This window comes from Oncorhynchus gorbuscha, unplaced genomic scaffold (genome assembly GCF_021184085.1).
Source record: "Oncorhynchus gorbuscha isolate QuinsamMale2020 ecotype Even-year unplaced genomic scaffold, OgorEven_v1.0 Un_scaffold_866, whole genome shotgun sequence".
NCBI classification, from domain to species: Eukaryota; Metazoa; Chordata; class Actinopteri; order Salmoniformes; family Salmonidae; genus Oncorhynchus; species Oncorhynchus gorbuscha.
Genome location: NW_025745850.1, coordinates 256,314 through 280,313, shown reverse-complemented (window position 1 = coordinate 280,313; position 24,000 = coordinate 256,314). Strand labels below are relative to the sequence as shown.

Sequence of the window (24,000 nt, the reverse complement as noted above, 5' to 3'; positions counted from 1 at the left end):
TGGAACTCTATTCCACAGTACTACATAGAGCCATGATTACATGGAACTCTATTCCACAGTAATACATAGAGCCATGATTACATGGAACTCTATTCCACAGTACTACATAGAGCCATGATTACATGGAACTCTATTCCACATCAGGTAACTGACACAAGCAGTAAAATTAGATAGAAAAAAAACAGACAAAAATACACCTTATGGAACAGCAGGGACTGTGAAGCGACACAAACATAGGCCCAGACACATGCATACACACACACATGGATTTAGTACTGTAGATATTTGGTAGTGGTGGAGTAGGGGCCTGAGGGCACACAGTGTGTTGGGAAATCTGTGAATGTATTGTAATGTTTTTAAAATTGTATTAAAATTGGACCCCAGGAAGAGTAGCTGCTGCCTTGGCAGGAACTAATGGGGATCCATAATGAATACAAATGCTAGGAGGCTCTGAGGCAGGGATGGGACCATAATAGACTGATAATAGAATTCTCTGGAACCGGGACGGGATGGCAGTTCTTAAGTGAAGGAAGGAGCCTTTTAGTCCAGTCCGAGTGCAGCAGAGAGCAGAGTAGCAGCCCCTTCGGCACAGAGATGGACAGAGAAAGGAAGATCTTTCTCTCTCTCTCTCCAAACTAAGGCCGACCACCACAAAGGGTTACGAAAGAACAAACTGAAAGCACGTTCACACAGGAACAAACAGACTGAATGCACGTTCACACAGGAACAGACTGAAAGCACGTTCACACAGGAACAAACAGACTGAAAGCACGTTCACACAGGAACAAACAAACTGAAAGCACGTTCACACAGGAACAGACTGAAAGCACGTTCACACAGGAACAAACAGACTGAAAGCACGTTCACACAGGAACAAACAGACTGAAAGCACGTTCACACAGGAACAAACAGACTGAAAGCACGTTCACACAGGAACAAACAGACTGAAAGCACGTTCACACAGGAACAAACAGACTGAAAGCACGTTCACACAGGAACAAACAGACTGAAAGCACGTTCCCACAGGAACAGACTGAAAGCACGTTCCCACAGGAACAAACTGACTGAAAGCACGTTCACACAGGAACAAACTGAAAGCACGTTCACACAGGAACAGACTGACTGAAAGCACGTTCACACAGGAACAAACAGACTGAAAGCACGTTCACACAGGAACAAACAGACTGAAAGCACGTTCACACAGGAACAAACAGACTGAAAGCACGTTCACACAGGAACAAACAGACTGAAAGCACGTTCACACAGGAACAAACAGACTGAAAGCACGTTCACACAGGAACAAACAGACTGAAAGCACGTTCACACAGGAACAAACAGACTGAAAGCACGTTCACACAGGAACAAACAGACTGAAAGCACGTTCACACAGGAACAAACAGACTGAAAGCACGTTCACACAGGAACAAACAGACTGAAAGCACGTTCACACAGGAACAAACAGACTGAAAGCACGTTCACACAGGAACAAACAGACTGAAAGCACGTTCCCACAGGAACAAACAGACTGAAAGCACGTTCCCACAGGAACAAACAGACTGAAAGCACGTTCCCACAGGAACAAACAGACTGAAAGCACGTTCCCACAGGAACAGACTGAAAGCACGTTCCCACAGGAACAAACTGACTGAAAGCACGTTCACACAGGAACAAACTGAAAGCACGTTCACACAGGAACAGACTGACTGAAAGCACGTTCACACAGGAACAAACAAACTGAAAGCACGTTCACACAGGAACAAACAGACTGAAAGCACGTTCACACAGGAACAAACAAACTGAAAGCACGTTCACACAGGAACAGACTGACTGAAAGCACGTTCACACAGGAACAAACAGACTGAAAGCACGTTCACACAGGAACAAACTGAAAGCACGTTGCCACAGGAACAAACAGACTAAAAGCAGGTTCACACAGGAACAAACTGAAAGCACGTTCACACAGGAACAAACAGACTGAAAGCACGTTCACACAGGAACAAACAGACTGAAAGCACGTTCACACAGGAACAAACAGACTGAAAGCACGTTCACACAGGAATAAACAGACTGAAAGCACGTTCACACAGGAACAAACAGACTGAAAGCACGTTCACACAGGAACAAACTGAAAGCACGTTCACACAGGAACAAACAGACTGAAAGCAAGTTCCCACAGGAACAGACTGAAAGCACGTTCACACAGGAACAAACTGACTGAAAGCACGTTTACACAGGAACAAACAGACTGAAAGCACGTTCACACAGGAACAAACTGACTGAAAGCACGTTCACACAGGAACAAACTGACTGAAAGCACGTTCACACAGGAATAAACAAACTGAAAGCACGTTCCCACAGGAACAAACAAACTGAAAGCACGTTCACACAGGAACAAACTGAAAGCACGTTCACACAGGAACAAACAGACTGAAAGCACGTTCACACAGGAATAAACAGACTGAAAGCACGTTCACACAGGAACAAACAGACTGAAAGCACGTTCACACAGGAACAAACTGACTGAAAGCACGTTCCCACAGCGGATTGACTCCCTTAGTTTATCGTTTGTTTGTCATTTTTAATGCAGTTAGTTTTATATGCGCTGAGTGATCTTTATTTTGTTTGACTGGGTTTCTCTTCAAGGGACAAAGCGTGCATTAAAGGGATATTTCAAAATTATTCCGCTTTATATTCATCAGCTCTCCAGCACCGCCCCAACATCAACATATGTGAAAATGCCTAGTTTCTATGTTTGGTAGTAAAACAACCAATTAGTAGGAAATGCCTAATCCAAATTGGTTAAAATCACATGATGCACACCGATGATGTCATTGGAAACACTCATCTTTCTCCATTTTCTTTAATACAAAGCGGAATAATTTTGAAATATCCCTTTAATGCACGCTTTGTCCCTTGAAGAGAAACCCAGTCAAACAAAATAAGGATCACTCAGCGCGTATGAAACTAACTGCATTAAGAATGACCCCTGGTGCCAGGAGATATCTCAGTTTGTTCTTTCATAACCTTTTGTGGAGGTCAGCCTTCCTTTTGAGAGAGAGATGACAATTTGTATTTTTTTATTTATTTATTGAACCTTTATTTAACTAGGCAAGTCAGTTTAGAATAAATTCTTATTTACAATGACGGCCTACCCCGGCCAAACCCGGACGACGCTGGGCCAATTACGCGCCGCCCTATGGGACTCCCAATCACAGCCAGTTGTGATATAGCCTGGAATCGAACCAGGGTCTGTAGTGATGCCTCTTGCAATGAGATGCAGTGCCTTAGACCTCTGCGCCACTCGGGAGCCCAAAGAGATAAAGAAAGATCTTCCTTTCTCTGTCCATCTCTGTGCCGAAGGGGCTGCTACTCTGCTCGGACTGGACTAAAAGGCTCCTTCCTTCACTTAAGAACTGTGGATGATATGAAGTTTTTAAAAAATGTGAATTGTCCCTTTAATGAATAAGCTAGCAGAGTGCTGGGAATAGGCAACGCGAGGGCCATTAGACGTGATGTGTGCCTGTGTCTGTGTGTGCCTGTGTCTGCGTGTGCCTGTGTCTGCGTGTGCCTGTGTCTGCGTGTGCCTGTGTCTGCCTGTGCCTGTGTCTGCCTGTGCCTGTGTCTGCCTGTGCCTGTGTCTGCCTGTGCCTGTGTCTGCCTGTGCCTGCGTCTGCCTGTGCCTGCGTCTGCCTGTGCCTGCGTCTGCCTGTGCCTGCGTGTGCCTGTGCCTGCGTGTGCCTGTGTCTGCGTGTGCCTGTGTCTGCGTGTGCCTGTGTCTGCGTGTGCCTGTGTCTGCGTGTGCCTGTGTCTGCGTGTGCCTGTGTCTGCGTGTGCCTGTGTCTGCGTGTGCCTGTGTCTGCGTGTGCCTGTGTCTGCGTGTGCCTGTGTCTGCGTGTGCCTGTGTCTGCGTGTGCCTGTGTCTGCGTGTGCCTGCGTCTGCGTGTGCCTGCGTCTGCGTGTGCCTGCGTCTGCCTGTGCCTGCGTCTGCCTGTGCCTGCGTCTGCCTGTGCCTGCGTCTGCCTGTGCCTGCGTCTGCCTGTGCCTGCGTCTGCCTGTGCCTGCGTCTGCCTGTGCCTGCGTCTGCCTGTGCCTGCGTCTGCCTGTGCCTGCGTCTGCCTGTGCCTGCGTCTGCCTGTGCCTGCGTCTGCCTGTGCCTGCGTCTGCCTGTGCCTGCGTCTGCCTGTGCCTGCGTGTGCCTGTGCCTGCGTGTGCCTGTGCCTGCGTGTGCCTGTGCCTGCGTGTGCCTGTGCCTGCGTGTGCCTGTGCCTGCGTGTGCCTGTGCCTGCGTGTGCCTGTGTCTGCGTGTGCCTGTGTCTGCGTGTGCCTGTGTCTGCGTGTGCCTGTGTCTGCGTGTGCCTGTGTCTGCGTGTGCCTGTGTCTGCGTGTGCCTGTGTCTGCGTGTGCCTGTGTCTGCGTGTGCCTGTGTCTGCGTGTGCCTGTGTCTGCGTGTGCCTGTGTCTGCGTGTGCCTGTGTCTGCGTGTGCCTGTGTCTGCGTGTGCCTGTGTCTGCGTGTGCCTGTGTCTGCGTGTGCCTGTGTCTGCGTGTGCCTGTGTCTGCGTGTGCCTGTGTCTGCGTGTGCCTGTGTCTGCGTGTGCCTGTGTCTGCGTGTGCCTGTGTCTGCGTGTGCCTGTGTCTGCGTGTGCCTGTGTCTGCGTGTGCCTGTGTCTGCGTGTGCCTGTGTCTGCGTGTGCCTGTGTCTGCGTGTGCCTGTGTCTGCGTGTGCCTGTGTCTGCGTGTGCCTGTGTCTGCGTGTGCCTGTGTCTGCGTGTGCCTGTGTCTGCGTGTGCCTGTGTCTGCGTGTGCCTGTGTCTGCGTGTGCCTGTGTCTGCGTGTGCCTGTGTCTGCGTGTGCGTGTGTCTGTGTGTGCGTGTGTCTGTGTGTGCGTGTGTCTGTGTGTGCGTGTGTCTGTGTGTGCGTGTGTCTGTGTGTGCGTGTGTCTGTGTGTGCGTGTGTCTGTGTGTGCGTGTGTCTGTGTGTGCGTGTGTGTGTGTGTCTTACGTCCTCTGCAGCTGCAGACAGTAATCTACCATGACAGGCACCATGTCCTACGGACAGAGAGAAAGAGAGGGATGGAGGGATGAAGGGAGGATGGAGAGAGCGAGAAAAAGAGAGAGATTAGCTACTCAACCCAGGCAGCCTAAGCACAAGGACAAGCCTTAAAGGCGAATGAAAGACAAGTTCAAGGTCCCGAGCGTTGTCAAACTGAACCGTGGGACGGATTAACGTGTGTATCGTGAGGTGTGTGCGGTGTGTGTGTGTATAGGGTGTGTGTGTGTGTGTGTGTGTGTGTGTCTGTGTGTCTGTGTGTCTGTGTGTCTGTGTGTCTGTGTGTGCGTGTGTGCGTGTGTGCGTGTGTGCGTGTGTGCGTGTGTGCGTGTGTGCGTGTGTGCGTGTGTGCGTGTGTGCGTGTGTGCGTGTGTGCGTGTGTGCGTGTGTGTGTGTGTGTGTGTGTGTGTGTGTGTGTGTGTATCTGTGTGTGTCTGTGTGTGTCTGTGTGTCTGTGTGTGTGCGTGTGTGCGTGTGTGCGTGTGTGCGTGTGTGCGTGTGTGCGTGTGTGCGTGTGTGCGTGTGTGCGTGTGTGCGTGTGTGCGTGTGTGCGTGTGTGCGTATCTGTGTGTGTGTGTGTGTATGTGTGTATCTGTGTGTGTATGTGTGTGTCTGTGTGTGTCTGTGTCTGTGTCTGTGTCTGTGTGTGTGTGTGTGTGTGTGTACCTGGAAATGTTGTTCCATCACCTGTATCTTGCCGTGTTCTGGACATTTCTTCACTGAGCGCTCCACATACTGGAACAGAATCTCTATCATCTGGAGAGGCAGTACAATCAATCAATCAAATTAGATAGATTTCTTTGTGGAGGGGGGGTGGAGGAGGGAAGGTAGGAAAGGAAGGGAGGAGGGAAGGATGGAAGAGGGATTCACCTTGTCTGCCACGACACCTTTCCTCTTTGCTGGGTCCCCAAACAGCCCTGGAAAAATAAAAGACATTCACAGGACATCAACACAATGACCCAAAGCGTTGTGTGTTTTCACTTTAATAAGAAAAGAAAAATCTATGTAAAAACTCTGGTATTAAATGTATAACGGCCTCTGTGCCATCAGTGAAAAAGGCCTCCAACAGGAAGCGCTCAGAATGTAAAGTACTGCAGCGTATAAATGATTCAAGGACAAAACAGTGAAAACACCTGTCCTTTATAGTCCAGAAGAGGCCAGGCATTCCACACAGTAGATCTCAGAGTTTCTGGAGCTGGTTTTCAGTTGGTATGACAACTGTAGCAGTGACATCATAGTGACGTTCTATTGATGTTCGATATCAAACTTGTCGTTGTGAACAAGTATTAAGACAAAAACGACAGGCCGCCCTGCCTCCAAAATAGAATAAAAAAGCTGTATTTTTAAACACCAATAAACCCATCCGTTTATACATTAATTTTAGTAGATGTCGATCCAGAAAACCTGGCAACTAAAAACAACTTTCTTAACAATGTTTTTGATTGGTTTCTAGATTGTTAGCTAGCTTAGCTGGCTAGCCCGTTCAAATAATGACCATGTCATAGCTGACAAGCCAACTTATATTCATTATTACAGCTAAATAAACTCACAACAAGGCCATTATTTACACGTTAATGGCGAGCTAAATTACAGAAAATAGTTTACGGTTGTTGAGTGTGTCGTCGCGGTCTCAGTCAGGTAACCATGACTGAAGAATGGAGAGCGAGAGGGAGAGGCGGGGAACGGAGGGGGAGAGAAGGGGGAGGAGAGGGGAGGAGGAGAGCGAGAGGAGGAGGAGAGCGAGAGGAGGAGGAGAGCGAGAGGAGGAGGAGAGCGAGAGGGCGAGGAGGGGGAGGGGAGGAGGAGAGCGAGAGGAGGGGAACGGAGGGAGGAGAGAGAGGGGGGAGAAGAGCAAGAGGGAGGAAGGGAGGGGAACAGAGGAGGAGAGAAAAGAGGGGGGGAAGGGAGAAGAAGAGGGAGAGGAGGGGAGGGGAGGAGGAGAGGGAGAGGAGACTATTCACCCAGTACAGCCTTGGCGGTGCCCTCATGGAAGGACCAGGCCAAGGACAGAGCCTCAACAAAACGTTCCTGTTTCAACAGACAGTCCACCCGCTGTGTGAGAGAGAGAAAGAGTTAGAGTGAATGTCTCCAGCAGGACAGGTCCATTAAATCTCCCTCAGAGAGACACACAGGTCCATTAAATCCCCCTCAGAGACACAGGTCCATTAAATCCCCCTCAGAGACACAGGTCCATTAAATCCCCCTCAGAGACACAGGTCCATTAAATCCCCCTCAGAGACACAGGTCCATTAAATCCCCCTCAGAGACACAGGTCCATTAAATCCCCCTCAGAGACACAGGTCCATTAAACCCCCCTCAGAGAGAGACAGGTCCATTAACTCCCCCTCAGAAAGACAGGTCCATTAACTCCCCCTCAGAGAGAGACAGGTCCATTAACTCCCCCTCAGAGAGACAGGTCCATTAACTCCCCCTCAGAGAGAGACAGGTCCATTAACTCCCCCTCAGAGAGAGACAGGTCCATTAACTCCCCCTCAGAGAGAGACAGGTCCATTAACTCCCCCTCAGAGAGAGACAGGTCCATTAACTCCCCTCAGAGAGACAGGTCCATTAACTCCCCCTCAGAGAGAGACAGGTCCATTAACTCCCCCTCAGAGAGAGACAGGTCCATTAACTCCCCTCAGAGAGACAGGTCCATTAACTCCCCCTCAGAGAAAGACAGGTCCATTAACTCCCCCTCAGAGAGAGACAGGTCCATTAACTCCCCCTCAGAGAGACAGGTCCATTAACTCCCCCTCAGAGAGACAGGTCCATTAACTCCCCCTCAGAGAGACAGGTCCATTAACTCCCCCTCAGAGAGACAGGTCCATTAACTCCCCCTCAGAGAGAGACAGGTCCATTAACTCCCCTCAGAGAGACAGGTCCATTAACTCCCCTCAGAGAGAGACAGGTCCATTAACTCCCCTCAGAGAGAGACAGGTCCATTAACTCCCCTCAGAGAGACAGGTCCATTAACTCCCCCTCAGAGAGAGACAGGTCCATTAACTCCCCTCAGAGAGAGACAGGTCCATTAACTCCCCTCAGAGAGAGACAGGTCCATTAACTCCCCTCAGAGAGACAGGTCCATTAACTCCCCCTCAGAGAGAGACAGGTCCATTAACTCCCCCTCAGAGAGACAGGTCCATTAACTCCCCCTCAGAGAGACAGGTCCATTAACTCCCCCTCAGAGAGACAGGTCCATTAACTCCCCCTCAGAGAGACAGGTCCATTAACTCCCCCTCAGAGAGACAGGTCCATTAACTCCCCTCAGAGAGACAGGTCCATTAACTCCCCTCAGAGAGACAGGTCCATTAACTCCCCCTCAGAGAGACAGGTCCATTAACTCCCCCTCAGAGAGACAGGTCCATTAACTCCCCCTCAGAGAGACAGGTCCATTAACTCCCCATCAGAGAGACAGGTCCATTAACTCCCCCTCAGAGAGACAGGTCCATTAACTCCCCATCAGAGAGAGACAGGTCCATTAACTCCCCCTCAGAGAGACAGGTCCATTAAACCTCCCTCAGAGACAGGTCCATTAAATCCCCCTCAGAGACACACAGGTAGAATGATATAATCGATAACCTTTAGTTTTAGACTGGTATGGTGGCAAGTCAGAGACAAACTTACCTCCCTCCAGTTCCTCAGAGTCAGGATGTGGGCTGACTGGAAGAGAGAAGGACTCAATTAGACAACGCTTGTGTTTCTACTTCAACTGCACACACACACACACACACACACACACACACACACACACACACACACACACACACACACACACACACACACACACACACACACACAGAGACACACAGAGACACAGACACACAGACACACAGACACACAGACACACAGAGACACACACACACACTTACCTTGGTCCCCAGTATCACCATCTGTCCTGCGTAGCTGCAGACAGACTGATAGCAGGCCTTCTCTCCTACTAGGGCCTAAAACACAACACTGTTAGTCTGGAGAGCAGAGGTCAAAGGCCAGGACACTGTTATTCAGAGTGAAAATCAACCATGACTGCTATTTCTCAATAATACTTTTAGATACAAATGTGGCAAACATATGCCAAGAATCCTGAACAAGACCTTCGTACGGATTCAATGATTATTTCAGGAAGATCCGAAGCGTCATGGTTATGTTGACTCTGAATGACTCCACGTAGTTATGGGAGACAGGTGGGAGGGAATCACTGGTGACCCCCCTGCTCCTTGATTGAACAGCGTCAGTCCCCCTGAAGAGACGCTCTCCTCTCTGGCTGCTTCTGATCCAGTGACGAGGACGTTGGTCCTGTGTGATTGGACAGAGCCAGCTGCTCTACAACAGGTAGACTGGTGGTTAAAAGGTTTCATTCCAGGTAATGGTTTGTAACCTTCCCAGCTGGTTTCAACAGTTTGGTGTTTAGTAGTTGAGGTAACGGAGACTGATTCTTCAGGGGATAAATTATCTTGTGCAACCTTTCCCACTAGCCAGCCTAGTCCTGTACTGTCTGACCCTGCTCCCTAACCCTTAACCTTTGACCCATAAAACTTACCTGACACCCTCTACTACCACTGACCTCTAACCCCTCACCTGTGACATTTGCCAATGCCAGGTGAAGCCTTCCCCTCTACAGCTACTGACCTATGACCCCTTTTCCATGCCCTATCACCCCTACCACTTCCCTACCATTACTTCTCAACCCTAACTATCGATCCTACCCACCGCAACTTCTCTACCGTCACCTCTGACCCTGACCCCTGACCCTCACCAGTGCCTGGCTGACGTTTCCCCGTTGCCAGCGATTTAAAATGGCTGCTGTTGTAGACCAGCTGCACCTCAGCCACGTCCAAGCTCTCCAGCTCCTCCTGACTGGGTCGGTCCACCACACGCAGCTTCTCCCCACTGTCCATCACCACCAGGGTACGACTGTTGATCCACTGTGGAGGGGGAGGGGAAACACAATAGGTGAGTGGGTGTGAAAGAGCAAGAGAGACACAGAGAGAGAGAGAGACAAAGGGAGGCAGGGGGTGAAGGAGATGGATAATAACAGAGAGGCAGGGGGTGAAGGAGAGGGATAATAACAGAGAGGCAGGGGGTGAAGGAGAGGGATAATAACAGAGGCAGGGGGTGAAGGAGAGGGATAATAACAGAGGCAGGGGGTGAAGGATGGGGATAATAACAGAGAGGCAGGGGGTGAAGGAGAGGAATAATAACAGAGAGGCAGGGGGTGAAGGAGAGGGATAATAACAGAGAGGCAGGGGGTGAAGGAGAGGGATAATAACAGAGAGGCAGGGGGTGAAGGAGAGGGATAATAACAGAGAGGCAGGGGGTGAAGGAGAGGGATAATAACAGAGGCGGGGGGTGAAGGAGAGGGATAATAACAGAGAGGCAGGGGGTGAAGGAGAGGGATAATAACAGAGAGGCAGGGGGTGAAGGAGAGGGATAATAACAGAGAGGCAGGGGGTGAAGGAGAGGAATAATAACAGAGAGGCAGGGGGTGAAGGAGAGGGATAATAACAGAGAGGCAGGGGGTGAAGGAGAGGGATAATAACGGAGAGGCAGGGGGTGAAGGAGAGGGATAATAACGGAGAGGCAGGGGGTGAAGGAGAGGTATTAATAACAGAGAGGCAGGGGGTGAAGGAGAGGTATAATAACAGAGAGGCAGGGGGTGAAGGAGAGGGATAATAACAGAGAGGCAGGGGGTGAAGGAGAGGAATAATAACAGAGAGGCAGGGGGTGAAGGAGAGGGATAATAACAGAGAGGCAGGGGGTGAAGGAGAGGGATAATAACAGAGAGGCAGGGGGTGAAGGAGGGGATAATAACAGAGAGGCAGGGGGTGAAGGAGAGGGATAATAACAGAGAGGCAGGGGTGAAGGAGAGGGATAATAACAGAGAGGCAGGGGGTGAAGGAGAGGGATAATAACAGAGAGGCAGGGGGTGAAGGAGAGGGATAATAACAGAGAGGCAGGGGGTGAAGGAGAGGGATAATAACAGAGAGGCAGGGGGTGAAGGAGAGGATAATAACAGAGAGGCAGAGCCAGAAAGCGCGACAGAACAAGGCGACAGAGAGAGACCTTGGCTGTGTTCAAAACTGTGACGTATCATGAGTAAATTGTGACTGTCTTGACATATAATACTGAGTAGTTATTTATAATGCAAGGTTCTTTGTAGATCAGTCAGTCTTGACTAAAAATGTCAAATCAGCTGCGACGTCAAACACGCCCATTCAGTAAGGATATACGAGGAAGGAACGGAGAAGAGCAGAGGTTTAAAAAAAAGAAGAGATGTGGCCTGTAAAGAAAGACGGATCCTGAAGTGACATCATGTGGCACTTACATTCAGACTGATGATGTCACAGTTCAGCTGCAGATGTCTTTGCTTGATGACATGGATGGTTCCGGTCTCATCCTTCTTCACCTGGACACAAACAGTCAGTCAGTCAACAGGACAGTAAGGTTTACAACAACAACAAAAAAAATCTATTGTTATTGTTTACTAAACATGGAATAATGGTAACCAGGAAGTAAACAGGAAGTGAGGTGTTACCAGCAGGAAGTGTACGGTGTCTCCTCTGCAGAATGCCAGGACGGGGTTGACCACCTTCTGAACGGGGACAAACTGCCAGGCCAGCTGGGGAACACTGGTTGGGTCCGTCTGCAACATCAACAACAATAGACAGGTCTTATTCATCAGTGTCCCAAATGGCACCCTATTCCCTATATAGTGCACTACTGTAGACCAGGGTGCCATTTCTAGCCGTTCAATACGACAGCCAATCCACGGTGACTACTGTGGTGTATAAAACGGTTGCCAGGGTGTAGAGTGTATCAGCGAGGTGGGTGCTACAGACTGGTGGAGGATGAGGTGAATAACCCTCATACGAAGAACCTAAACAAATGCCCAGGGGTTTGTTGGAACAAAAGGGTTCTCCAACAATGTCCTCCAGCCTTTACAAAATCAGCGTCCTTTATATTCTCTCTGCCTGCTGTATGTGAACAAAACCTTATTACTGGCACTACCACAGTGTATGATGAAGACTGATGTACTTTAATCAGTTCAGCAAATAGCTGAATCTTTAAACAATGAATAGAAATTACAGGGCCTTTCTCCTGCTCTGTTCCTAGCCAGGCAGCGCCTATTGTGCCCCCCCAAGCCTCCAATCTCCTGTTATGTCCCTAGCCAGGCAGCGTCTATAGTGCCCCCCCAGCCTCCAATCTCCTGCTCTGTTCCTAGCCAGGCAGCGTCTATAGCCCCCCCCCCCCCCCCCCCCCCAGCCTCCAATCTCCTGTTCCGTTCCTAGCAGTAGCTAGACATGTTATGATTGTGACATTCAATAAAGGCTTAGAGATGAGTTTATAAAAACATTATGGGTCTTTAGCGCCGTTCTATAGTGAGGCAAAAGCCCATTAGAGCAAGAGACAGGGAAGAGGTCACAGAGAGGGTGGGAAGGAGAGCGGGAGAGGGAGAAGAGAGGTCAGAGAAGGATACCTAGAGAGAGGAAGGAGAGCGGGAGAGGGAGAAGAGAGGTCAGAGAAGGATAACGAGAGAGAGGGGAAGAGTTGTGAGGGAGAAGAGGTCAGAGAAGGATAACGAGAGAGAGGGGAAGAGTTGTGAGGGAGAAGAGGTCAGAGAAGGATAACTAGAGAGAGGAAGGAGAGCGGGAGAGGGAGAAGAGAGGTCAGAGAAGGATAACGAGAGAGAGGGGAAGAGTTGTGAGGGAGAAGAGGTCAGAGAAGGATAACTAGAGAGAGGAAGGAGAGCGGGAGAGGGAGAAGAGGTCAGAGAAGGATAACTAGAGAGAGGAAGGAGAGCGGGAGAGGGAGAAGAGAGGTCAGAGAAGGATAACGAGAGAGAGGGGAAGAGTTGTGAGGGAGAAGAGAGGTCAGAGAAGGATAACGAGAGAGAGAGGAAGAGTTGTGAGGGAGAAGAGAGGTCAGAGAAGGATAACGAGAGAGAGAGGAAGAGTTGTGAGGGAGAAGAGAGGTCAGAGAAGGATAACGAGAGAGAGAGGGAGGGTTGAGGGAGAAGAGAGGTCAGAGAAGGATAACGAGAGAGAGAGGAAGAGTTGTGAGGGAGAAGAGAGGTCAGAGAAGGATAACGAGAGAGAGAGAGAGGAAGAGTTGTGAGGGAGAAGAGAGGTCAGAGAAGGATAACGAGAGAGAGAGGGAGGGTTGAGGGAGAAGAGAGGTCAGAGAAGGATAACGAGAGAGAGAGGAGGAGTTGTGAGGGAGAAGAGTGGTCAGAGAAGGATAACGAGAGCGAGAGGAAGAGTTGAGGGAGAAGAGAGGTCAGAGAAGGATAACGAGAGAGAGAGGAAGAGTTGTGAGGGAGAAAGAGAGGTCAGAGAAGGATAACGAGAGAGAGGAAGAGTTGTGAGGGAGAAGAGAGGTCAGAGAAGGATAACGAGAGAGAGAGGAAGAGTTGTGAGGGAGAAGAGAGGTCAGAGAAGGATAACGAGAGAGAGAGGAAGAGTTGAGGGAGAAGAGAGGTCAGAGAAGGATAACGAGAGAGAGGAAGAGTTGTGAGGGAGAAGAGAGGTCAGAGAAGGATAACGAGAGAGAGAGGAAGAGTTGTGAGGGAGAAGAGAGGTCAGAGAAGGATAACGAGAGAGAGAGGAAGAGTTGTGAGGGAGAAGAGAGGTCAGAGAAGGATAACGAGAGAGAGAGGAAGAGTTGTGAGGGAGAAGAGAGGTCAGAGAAGGATAACGAGAGAGAGAGAGGGAGGGTTGTGAGGGAGAAGAGAGGTCAGAGAAGGATAACGAGAGAGAGGGAGGGTTGTGAGGGAGAGGGAGAAGAGAAGGATAACGAGAGAGAGAGGGAGGGTTGTGAGGGAGAGGGAGAAGAGAAGGATAATGAGAGAGAGAGGAAGGGTTGTGAGGGAGAGGGAGAAGAGAAGGATAACGAGAGAGAGAGGAAGGGTTGTGAGGGAGAGGGAGAAGAGAAGGATAACGAGAGAGAGGGAGGGTTGTGAGGGAGAAGAGAGGTCAGAGAAGGATAACGAGAGAGAGAGGGAGGGTTGTGAGGGAGAAGAGGTCAGAGAAGGATAACGAGAGAGAGAGGGAGGGTTGTGAGGGAGAAGAGAGGTCAGAGAAGGATAACGAGAGAGAGAGGGAGGGTTGTGAGGGAGAAGAGAGGTCAGAGAAGGATAACGAGTGAGAGGAGGGTTGTGAGGGAGAGGGAGAAGAGAAGGATAACGAGAGAGAGAGGGAGGGTTGTGAGGGAGAAGAGAGGCCAGAGAAGGATAACGAGAGAGAGAGGGAGGGTTGTGAGGGAGAAGAGAGGGAGGGTTGTGAGGGAGAAGAGAGGTCAGAGAAGGATAACGAGAGAGAGAGGGAGGGTTGTGAGGGAGAGGGAGAAGAGAAGGATAACGAGAGAGAGAGGGAGGGTTGTGAGGGAGAAGAGAGGGAGGGTTGTGAGGGAGAAGAGAGGTCAGAGAAGGATAACGAGAGAGAGAGGGAGGGTTGTGAGGGAGAAGAGAGGTCAGGGAAGGATAACGAGAGAGAGATGGAGGGTTGTGAGGGAGAGGGAGAAGAGAAGGATAACGAGAGAGAGAGGGAGGGTTGTGAGGGAGAAGAGAGGTCAGGGAAGGATAACGAGAGAGAGATGGAGGGTTGTGAGGGAGAAGAGAAGGATAACGAGAGAGAGAGGGAGGGTTGTGAGGGAGAAGAGGGGATAACGAGAGAGAGAGAGGGAGGGTTGTGAGGGAGAAGAGAGGTCAGAGAAGGATAACGAGAGAGAGAGGGAGGGTTGTGAGGGAGAGGGAGAAGAGAAGGATAACGAGAGAGAGAGGGAGGGTTGTGAGGGAGAAGAGGGGATAACGAGAGAGAGAGAGGGAGGGTTGTGAGGGAGAGGGGGAAAGACCCAGATGAGAGAAGAGGTACCTTGCCATAGGGAAATGTCATCCACACTTTGAGAGAAGGCTTCAGTCCGATCACTAGAATCTGAAAGGAACAAGCTCGTGTTGGATTGAAAACAGACAAATATTGTCAGTGGAATTGAAGAATAGAACAAAAATAACAATAACAATGTTAACTGTAGAGTGTCAATGTAGTGTGGAGTGTATAGGGTGTAGTGTGTAGTGTATAGTGTGTAGGGTGAAGTGTGTAGGGTATAGTGTGTAGGGTATAGTGTGTAGGGTATATTGTGTAGGGTATATTGTGTAGGGTATATTGTGTAGGGTGTAGTGTGTAGGGTGTAGTGTGTAGTGTGTAGGGTGTAGGGTGTAGGGTGTAGTGTGTAATGTGTAGGGTATAGTGTGTAGGGTATAGTGTGTAGGGTATAGTGTGTAGTGTGTAGGGTGTAGTGTGTAGGGTGTAGTGTGTAGTGTGTAGGGTATAGGGTATAGGATGTAGTGTGTAGGGTGTAGTGTGTAGGGTGTAGTGTGTAGTGTGTAGGGTGTAGGGTGTAGGGTGTAGTGTGTAGGGTGTAGTGTGTAGTGTGTAGGGTGTAGGGTGTAGTGTGTAGTGTATAGGATGTAGTGTGTAGGGTGTAGTGTGTAGGATATAGTGTGTAGTGTATAGTGTGTAGGGTATAGTGTGTAGGGTATGGTGTAGTGAATAGGGTGTAGTGTGTAAGGTGTAGTGTGTAGTGTGTAGGGTGTAGGGTGTAGTGTGTAGGGTGTAGTGTGTAGGGTGTAGGGTGTAGGGTGTAGGGTGTAGGGTGTAGTGTGTAGGGTGTAGGGTGTAGGGTGTAGGGTGTAGTGTGTAGGGTGTGGGGTATAGTGTGTAGTGTGTAGTGTGTAGTGTATAGTGTAGGGTGTAGGGTGTAGGGTGTAGTGTGTAGTGTGTAGTGTGTAGTGTGTAGGGTGTAGTGTGTAGGATTCAGCTGCAGGGCTGTTAATTCTTTAGCAGATGGTCAGGGGTCCAGAACATAATTACAGATCATTTGTAGACTGCAAATTGACCGCAAGAAGCCCAAACAGATATAACATGACTTAAACATCATCATTCAAACCTTGCTTACATTTTTAATACGATCACGTACACTCTGTGACCAGTTTATTAGGTAACCCATCTAGTACTGGGTCAGACCCCCCCCCCCTCCCTTTAACTCCAGAACAGCCTAACGCGTGGCAGGAATAGGGACCCTAACGCGTGGCAGGAATAGGGACCCTAACGCGTGGCAGGAATAGGGACCCTAACGCGTGGCAGGAATAGGGACCCTAACGCCTGGCAGGAATAGGGACCCTAACGCCTGGCAGGAATAGTGGTTAGAGTGTAGAGGCGGCAGGGTAGCCTAGTGGTTAGAGTGTAGAGGCGGCAGGGTAGCCTAGTGGTTAGAGCGTTGGACTAGTAACCGGAAGGTTGCAAGTTCGAATCCCCGAGCTGACATGGTACAAATCTGCCGTTCTGCCCCTGAACAGGCAGTTAACCCACTGTTCCTCGGCCGTCATTGAAAATAAGAATTTGTTCTAAACTGACTTGCCTAGTTAAATCAAATCAAATAAAATAAATAAAAACACTAGAGTTTGTCGTGCGTGAAAAGCCCAGTCAGTTTCTGACATCCTGGAACCGATGATCTCACCACGTCGCTTCGGTTGTTTAGACCATTCTAACGTTCAATCCAACAGTGCCTTGATGCCTGCTTTATATAGCAAGCCATATGACTCACTGTCTGTAGGAGCAAACCATTTTGGTGAACAGGGGGGTGTACCTAATAAACTGACCACTCAGTGTATCCCTCTCTCTATTATGCGTGGGAATACTAGGGAACATATTTCCAAAATTAAAATCATTTGGAACTGATTTGCTGGTGATTTTTTGTTGTTGTTCAACAATAAAATATTTTAATAAAAATAAGTTGTTTTTTTTGACCAGAAAACAAGGGGGGTCAAATAATTGTCGCCAGTTGGGTAAACGTGGTACAGGGTTTACCTTAGTAAGAGAGGCCATGGCCAGGAGAGAGTACTGTGTGATGGGGTGATCCTTCAGGTCCGGGGCGGTAAGGAGAGGCTCCACATTACACACCTCTCCCTTAGAGCCACTGAACAGACAACGAGACTCACATGTACGCATCCCCATCAACCTCCTAGACGCAGAGAAAGAGAGAGAGAGAGAGAGAGGAGGGGGGAAAGAGAGAGAGGAGGAGGGAGAGAAAGAGAGGGAGGAGAGCGAGCGAGAGACATTGAGAGCGAGAGAGAGAGCGAGAGAGAGAGAAACAGAGAGGAGGGGGAAAGGGGTGGAGAAGAGAGAGAGACAGAGAGAGAGGAGGGAGGGGGAGAGGAGGGAGGGGGAGAGAGAAGAGGGAGGAGGGGAGAGAGAAGAGCGAGGAGGGGAGAGAGAAGAGCGAGGAGGGGAGAGAGAAGAGCGAGGAGGGGAGAGAGAAGAGCGAGGAGGGGAGAGAGAGAAGAGCGAGGAGGGGAGAGAGAGAAGAGCGAGGAGGGGAGAGAGAGAAGAGCGAGGAGGGGAGAGAGAGAAGAGCGAGGAGGGGAGAGAGAGAAGAGCGAGGAGGGGAGAGAGAGAAGAGCGAGGAGGGGGGAGGGAGAGAGAGAAGAGCGAGGAGAGGGGAGAGAGAAGAGCGAGGAGAGGAGAGAGAAGAGCGAGGAGGGGAGAGAGAGAAGAGCGAGGAGGGGAGAGAGAGAAGAGCGAGGAGGGGAGAGAGAGAAGAGCGAGGAGGGGAGAGAGAAGAGCAAGGAGGGGAGAGAGAACAAAACAACTAAAGATATAAAAAAACAAGCTCCTCACAGACTAACAAAATAAACAGAACTCCAGTCCCAAAGTAGGACTGTGGTTCATTAGAACAATATTGAATATCCTATTTCCCTCACATTCTGACATACACACACGCCACGCCGTACAGAACAGAGTGGATGAGTCCCAAATCGCACCCTATGGGCCCTGGTCAGATGTAGTGCACTTTATAGGGCGCCATTTGGGACACACAGCCTTAGAGAAGCCAGAAAACCAAAAAAGTACTTCTCCCCCCATTTCCATTCATCTGACCTGAATAAGAGAGACGGCTTTGTATAATAATGTCAAACAGAGCAGGGGTCATTCTGTCTCACTGTAATACCTCATTACACACACACACATGCACACACACACACACTCCCTGTCTCGCTGTAATACCTCATTACACACACACACATATACACACACACACACGCACACACACACACACACACTCCCTGTCTCGCTGAAATACCTCATTAAAATAATGTACTGTTAGACTGTGGTAATACCTCATTAAAATAATGTACTGTTAGACTGTGGTTAAAGACAGTGACAGGGGTGCATGAATGTATAGGAAGACCATGTGAGGGTCCTAAATAAACTACAGAGCCTTCAGAAAGTCTTCACACCCCTCGACTTCCTACCACATCCTGTTGTGTTACAGCCTGAATTTAAAATGGACTACATTTACATGTTTGTCACAATACCACATAATGTCAAAGTGGATTTTTATTTTTTATTATTCTTTTTACTAATGAATTTAACATGAAAAGCTGAAATGTTTGGAGTCAACAAGTAATCAACCCCTTTGTTATTGCAAGCCGAAATAAGTACTGGAGTAAAAATGTGCACCAACAAGTCCCATAAGTTGCAATCGTAGTGTGTACCTCATCTCTGTACCCATACTCATACAATTATCTGTAAGGTCCCTTCAGTCGAGCAAAGAATTTCAAACACAGATTCAACCACAAAGACCAGGGAGGTTTTCCAATGCCTCGCAAAGAAGAGCACCTATTGGTAGATGGGTGAAACAAATAAGACATTAAATATTCCTTTCAGCATGGTGAAGTTAATAATTACAATATGGATGGTGTCACTACAAAGATACAGGCATCCTTTCTAACTCAGTTGCTGGAGAGGAAGGAAACTGCTCAGGGATTTCACCATGAGGCCAATGGTGACTTTAAAACGGTTACAGAGGTTAATGGCTGTGTTAGGAGAAAACTGAGGATGGGTCAACAACATCGTAGTTACTCCACAATAATAACCTAATTGAGTGAAAAGGAAGCCTGTACAGAATACAAATATTACAAAACATGCATCCTGTTTGAAACAAGGCACTAAAGTAATACTGCAAAAAAGACACATTGCTTTAAAATATGGAGAGTGGTACTCAGTATAGTGGTGGCTGCATCATGTTATGAGTACGCTTGTCATCTTTCAGGATAAACCCATAAATGTAATGTAGCTAAGCACAGGCAAAATCCAAGAGGATAACCTGGTTCAGTCTGCTTTCCACCAGACACTGGGAGATGAATTCCGTCCACAACCGCCCACACCAGACATTAACTCTAACCTCACCCGACCCTAACTCTAAACTAACCCAACCCTAACCCTAACCTCACCCGACCCTAACTCTAACCTCACCCGACCCTAATTCTAACCTCACCCGACCCTAACTCTAACCTCACCCGACCCTAACTCTAACCTCACCCGACCCTAACTCTAACCTCACCCGACCCTAACTCTAACCTAACCTCACCCAACCCTAACTCTAACCTAAACCTAACCCCACCTTAACCCCACCAACTCTAACCCCACCCGACCCTAACTCTAGACTGTGATGATGTATTTAGTGAATATTTAGGCCTGTTGAACAGTAGACTGTGATGATGTATTTAGTGAATATTTAGGCCTGTTGAACAGTAGACTGTGATGATGTATTTAGTGAATATTTAGGCCTGTTGAACAGTAGACTGTGATGATGCAGCTCTCTACTGCCCTTTCATCATGTTGAACCACCATTCTCCTTTCACCAAGTAGAATACAAGGATTTGCATTTCTGGGCCTGTTATAGTCTGGGCCTGTTACAGTCTGGGCCTGTTACAGTCTGGGCCTGTTACAGTCTGGGCCTGTTACAGTCTGTTATAGTCTAGGCCTGATATAGTCTGGGCCTGATATAGTCTGTTATAGTCTGCTATAGTCTGGGCCTGTTACAGTCTGGGCCTGTTATAGTCTGTTATAGTCTGCTATAGTCTGGGCCTGTTACAGTCTGGGCCTGTTATAGTCTGTTATAGTCTGCTATAGTCTGGGCCTGTTACAGTCTGGGCCTGTTATAGTCTGCTATAGTCTGGGCCTGTTACAGTCTGGGCCTGTTATAGTCTGTTATAGTCTGCTATAGTCTGGGCCTGTTACAGTCTGGGCCTGTTACAGTCTGGGCCTGTTACAGTCTGGGCCTGTTACAGTCTGTTATAGTCTGTTATAGTCTGGGCCTGATATAGTCTGTTGTAGTCTGGGCCTGTTACAGTCTGGGCCTGTTATAGTCTGGGCCTGTTATAGACTGGGCCTGTTACAGTCTGGGCCTGTTACAGTCTGGGCCTGTTACAGTCTGTTATAGTCTAGGCCTGATATAGTCTGTTACAGTCTGGGCCTGTTACAGTCTGGGCCTGTTACAGTCTGGGCCTGTTACAGTCTGGGCCTGTTACAGACTGGGCCTGTTATAGTCTGTTATAGTCTAGGCCTGATATAGTCTGTTATAGTCTGGGCCTGTTATAGTCTGGGCCTGCTATAGTCTGGGCCTGCTATAGTCTGGGCCTGCTATAGTCTGTTGTAGTCTGGGCCTGTTATAGTCTGGGCCTGTTATAGTCTGTTGTAGTCTAGGCCTGATATAGTCTGTTATAGTCTGGGCCTGCTATAGTCTGTTATAGTCTGTTATAGTCTGTTATAGTCTGGGCCTGCTATAGTCTGGGCCTGCTATAGTCTGTTATAGTCTGTTATAGTCTGGGCCTGCTATATTCTGTTATAGTCTGTTATAGTCTGGGCCTGCTATAGTCTGTTATAGTCTGGGCCTGTTACAGTCTGTTACAGTCTGGGCCTGCTATAGTCTGTTATAGTCTGGGCCTGCTATAGTCTGCTATAGTCTGTTATAGTCTGCTATAGTCTGCTATAGTCTGCTATAGTCTGCTATAGTCTGCTATAGTCTGCTATAGTCTGCTATAGTCTGCTATAGTCTGGGCCTGCTATAGTCTGTTATAGTCTGTTATAGTCTGTTATAGTCTGTTATAGTCTGTTATAGTCTGTTATAGTCTGGGCCTGTTATAGTCTGTTATAGTCTGGGCCTGCTATAGTCTGTTATAGTCTGGGCCTGCTATAGTCTGTTATAGTCTGTTATAGTCTGGGCCTGATATAGTCTGTTATAGTCTGGGCCTGATATAGTCTGTTATAGTCTGGGCCTGCTATAGTCTGTTATAGTCTGTTATAGTCTGTTATAGTCTGGGCCTGCTATAGTCTGGGCCTGCTATAGTCTGTTATAGTCTGTTATAGTCTGGGCCTGCTATATTCTGTTATAGTCTGTTATAGTCTGGGCCTGCTATAGTCTGTTATAGTCTGGGCCTGTTACAGTCTGTTACAGTCTGGGCCTGCTATAGTCTGTTATAGTCTGGGCCTGCTATAGTCTGTTATAGTCTGCTATAGTCTGCTATAGTCTGCTATAGTCTGCTATAGTCTGCTATAGTCTGCTATAGTCTGCTATAGTCTGCTATAGTCTGCTATAGTCTGCTATAGTCTGTTATAGTCTGGGCCTGCTATAGTCTGTTATAGTCTGTTATAGTCTGTTATAGTCTGTTATAGTCTGTTATAGTCTGTTATAGTCTGTTATAGTCTGGGCCTGTTATAGTCTGTTATAGTCTGGGCCTGCTATAGTCTGTTATAGTCTGGGCCTGCTATAGTCTGTTATAGTCTGTTATAGTCTGGGCCTGATATAGTCTGTTATAGTCTGGGCCTGATATAGTCTGTTATAGTCTGTTATAGTCTGGGCCTGTTACAGTCTGTTATAGTCTGGGCCTGCTATAGTCTGTTATAGTCTGGGCCTGTTACAGTCTGTTATAGTCTGGGCCTGCTATAGTCTGTTATAGTCTGGGCCTGCTATAGTCTGTTATAGTCTGTTATAGTCTGGGCCTGATATAGTCTGTTATAGTCTGGGCCTGATATAGTCTGTTATAGTCTGTTATAGTCTGGGCCTGTTACAGTCTGTTATAGTCTGGGCCTGCTATAGTCTGTTATAGTCTGGGCCTGTTACAGTCTGTTATAGTCTGGGCCTGCTATAGTCTGTTATAGTCTGCTATAGTCTGCTATAGTCTGTTATAGTCTGTTATAGTCTGTTATAGTCTGTTATAGTCTGTTATAGTCTGTTATAGTCTGGGCCTGCTATAGTCTGTTATAGTCTGGGCCTGCTATAGTCTGTTATAGTCTGTTATAGTCTGTTATAGTCTGTTATAGTCTGTTATAGTCTGGGCCTGCTATAGTCTGGGCCTGCTATAGTCTGTTATAGTCTGTTATAGTCTGGGCCTGCTATAGTCTGTTATAGTCTGTTATAGTCTGGGCCTGCTATAGTCTGTTATAGTCTGGGCCTGCTATAGTCTGTTATAGTCTGTTATAGTCTGGGCCTGCTATAGTCTGTTATAGTCTGGGCCTGTTACAGTCTGTTACAGTCTGTTATAGTCTGGGCCTGTTATAGTCTGTTATAGTCTGGGTCTGTTATAGTCTTGATGTGTTTGTATTTGGTAGACGTTTGGTTGCTACTATTGTTCTTTATTTTGATGTTGATGTCTACAGAATGTCCCGTTTTGTCTTTTGTGGACGGCAACAGAATGTCCCGTTTTGTCTTTTGTGGACGGCAACAGAATGTCCCGTTTTGTCTTTTGTGGACGGCAACAGAATGTCCCGTTTTGTCTTTTGTGGACGGCAACAGAATGTCCCGTTTTGTCTTTTGTGGACGGCAACAGGCTACAGAATGTCCCGTTTGTCTCTGTAAACCACCCGTTGGTTTAAATAATAATAATAATAATAATAATATATGCCATTTAGCAGACGCTTTTATCCAAAGCGACTTACAGTCATGTGTGCATACATTCTACGTATGGGTGGTCCCGGGGATCGAACCCACTACCCTGGCGTTACAAGCGCCATGCTCTACCAACTGAGCTACAGAAGGACCACATATCCACCTACACTTTGTAGGTGCAGTTGTAAATAAAACCTTCATGTTGTTGCACTGTATTTGGCCCTAAAACTGATGCTTATACACTAATGCCAGATGAACACAAGGAAAGATAAAACTCAATGTAGCCGATAGATATGCAAACTAATTATACATTTATGGATTTTTTGATGCATTGTTTTCCCTTTATTCAACCCGCACGCCACCCACACAATATTACATGGCCCTAAACCCACCCGCACGCCACCCACACAATATTACATGGCCCTAAACCCACCTTATACGCCACCCACACAATATTACATGGCCCTAAACCCACCCGCACGCCACCCACACAATATTACATGGCCCTAAACCCACCCGCACGCCACCCACACAATATTACATGGCCCTAAACCCACCCGCACGCCACCCACACAATATTACATGGCCCTAAACCCACCCGCACGCCACCCACACAATATTACATGGCCCTAAACCCACCCGCACGCCACCCACACAATATTACATGGCCCTAAACCCACCCGCACGCCACCCACACAATATTACATGGCCCTAAACCCACCCGCACGCCACCCACACAATATTACATGGCCCTAAACCCACCCGCACGCCACCCACACAATATTACATGGCCCTAAACCCACCCGCACGCCACCCACACAATACATGGCCCTAAACCCACCCGCACCCACACAATATTACATGGCCCTAAACCCACCCGCACGCCACCCACACAATATTACATGGCCCTAAACCCACCCGCACGCCACCCACACAATATTACATGGCCCTAAACCCACCCGCACGCCACCCACACAATATTACATGGCCCTAAACCCACCCGCCCTTCATCCACACAATATTACATGGCCCTAAACCCACCCACCCTTCATCCACACAATATTACATGGCCCTAAACCCACCCACCCTTCATCCACACAATATTACATGGCCCTAAACCCACCCTTCATCCACACAATATTACATGGCCCTAAACCCACCCACCCTTCATCCACACAATATTACATGGCCCTAAACCCACCCACCCTTCATCCACACAATATTACATGGCCCTA

At 48.4% G+C, this 24,000-nt stretch overlaps 1 pseudogene; it reads right to left on the bottom strand.

Annotated features, from left to right (window-relative positions):
- The window catches only part of LOC124020612, a 44,245-nt pseudogene that overhangs the window by 9,101 nt on the left and 11,144 nt on the right, over positions 1–24,000 (bottom strand).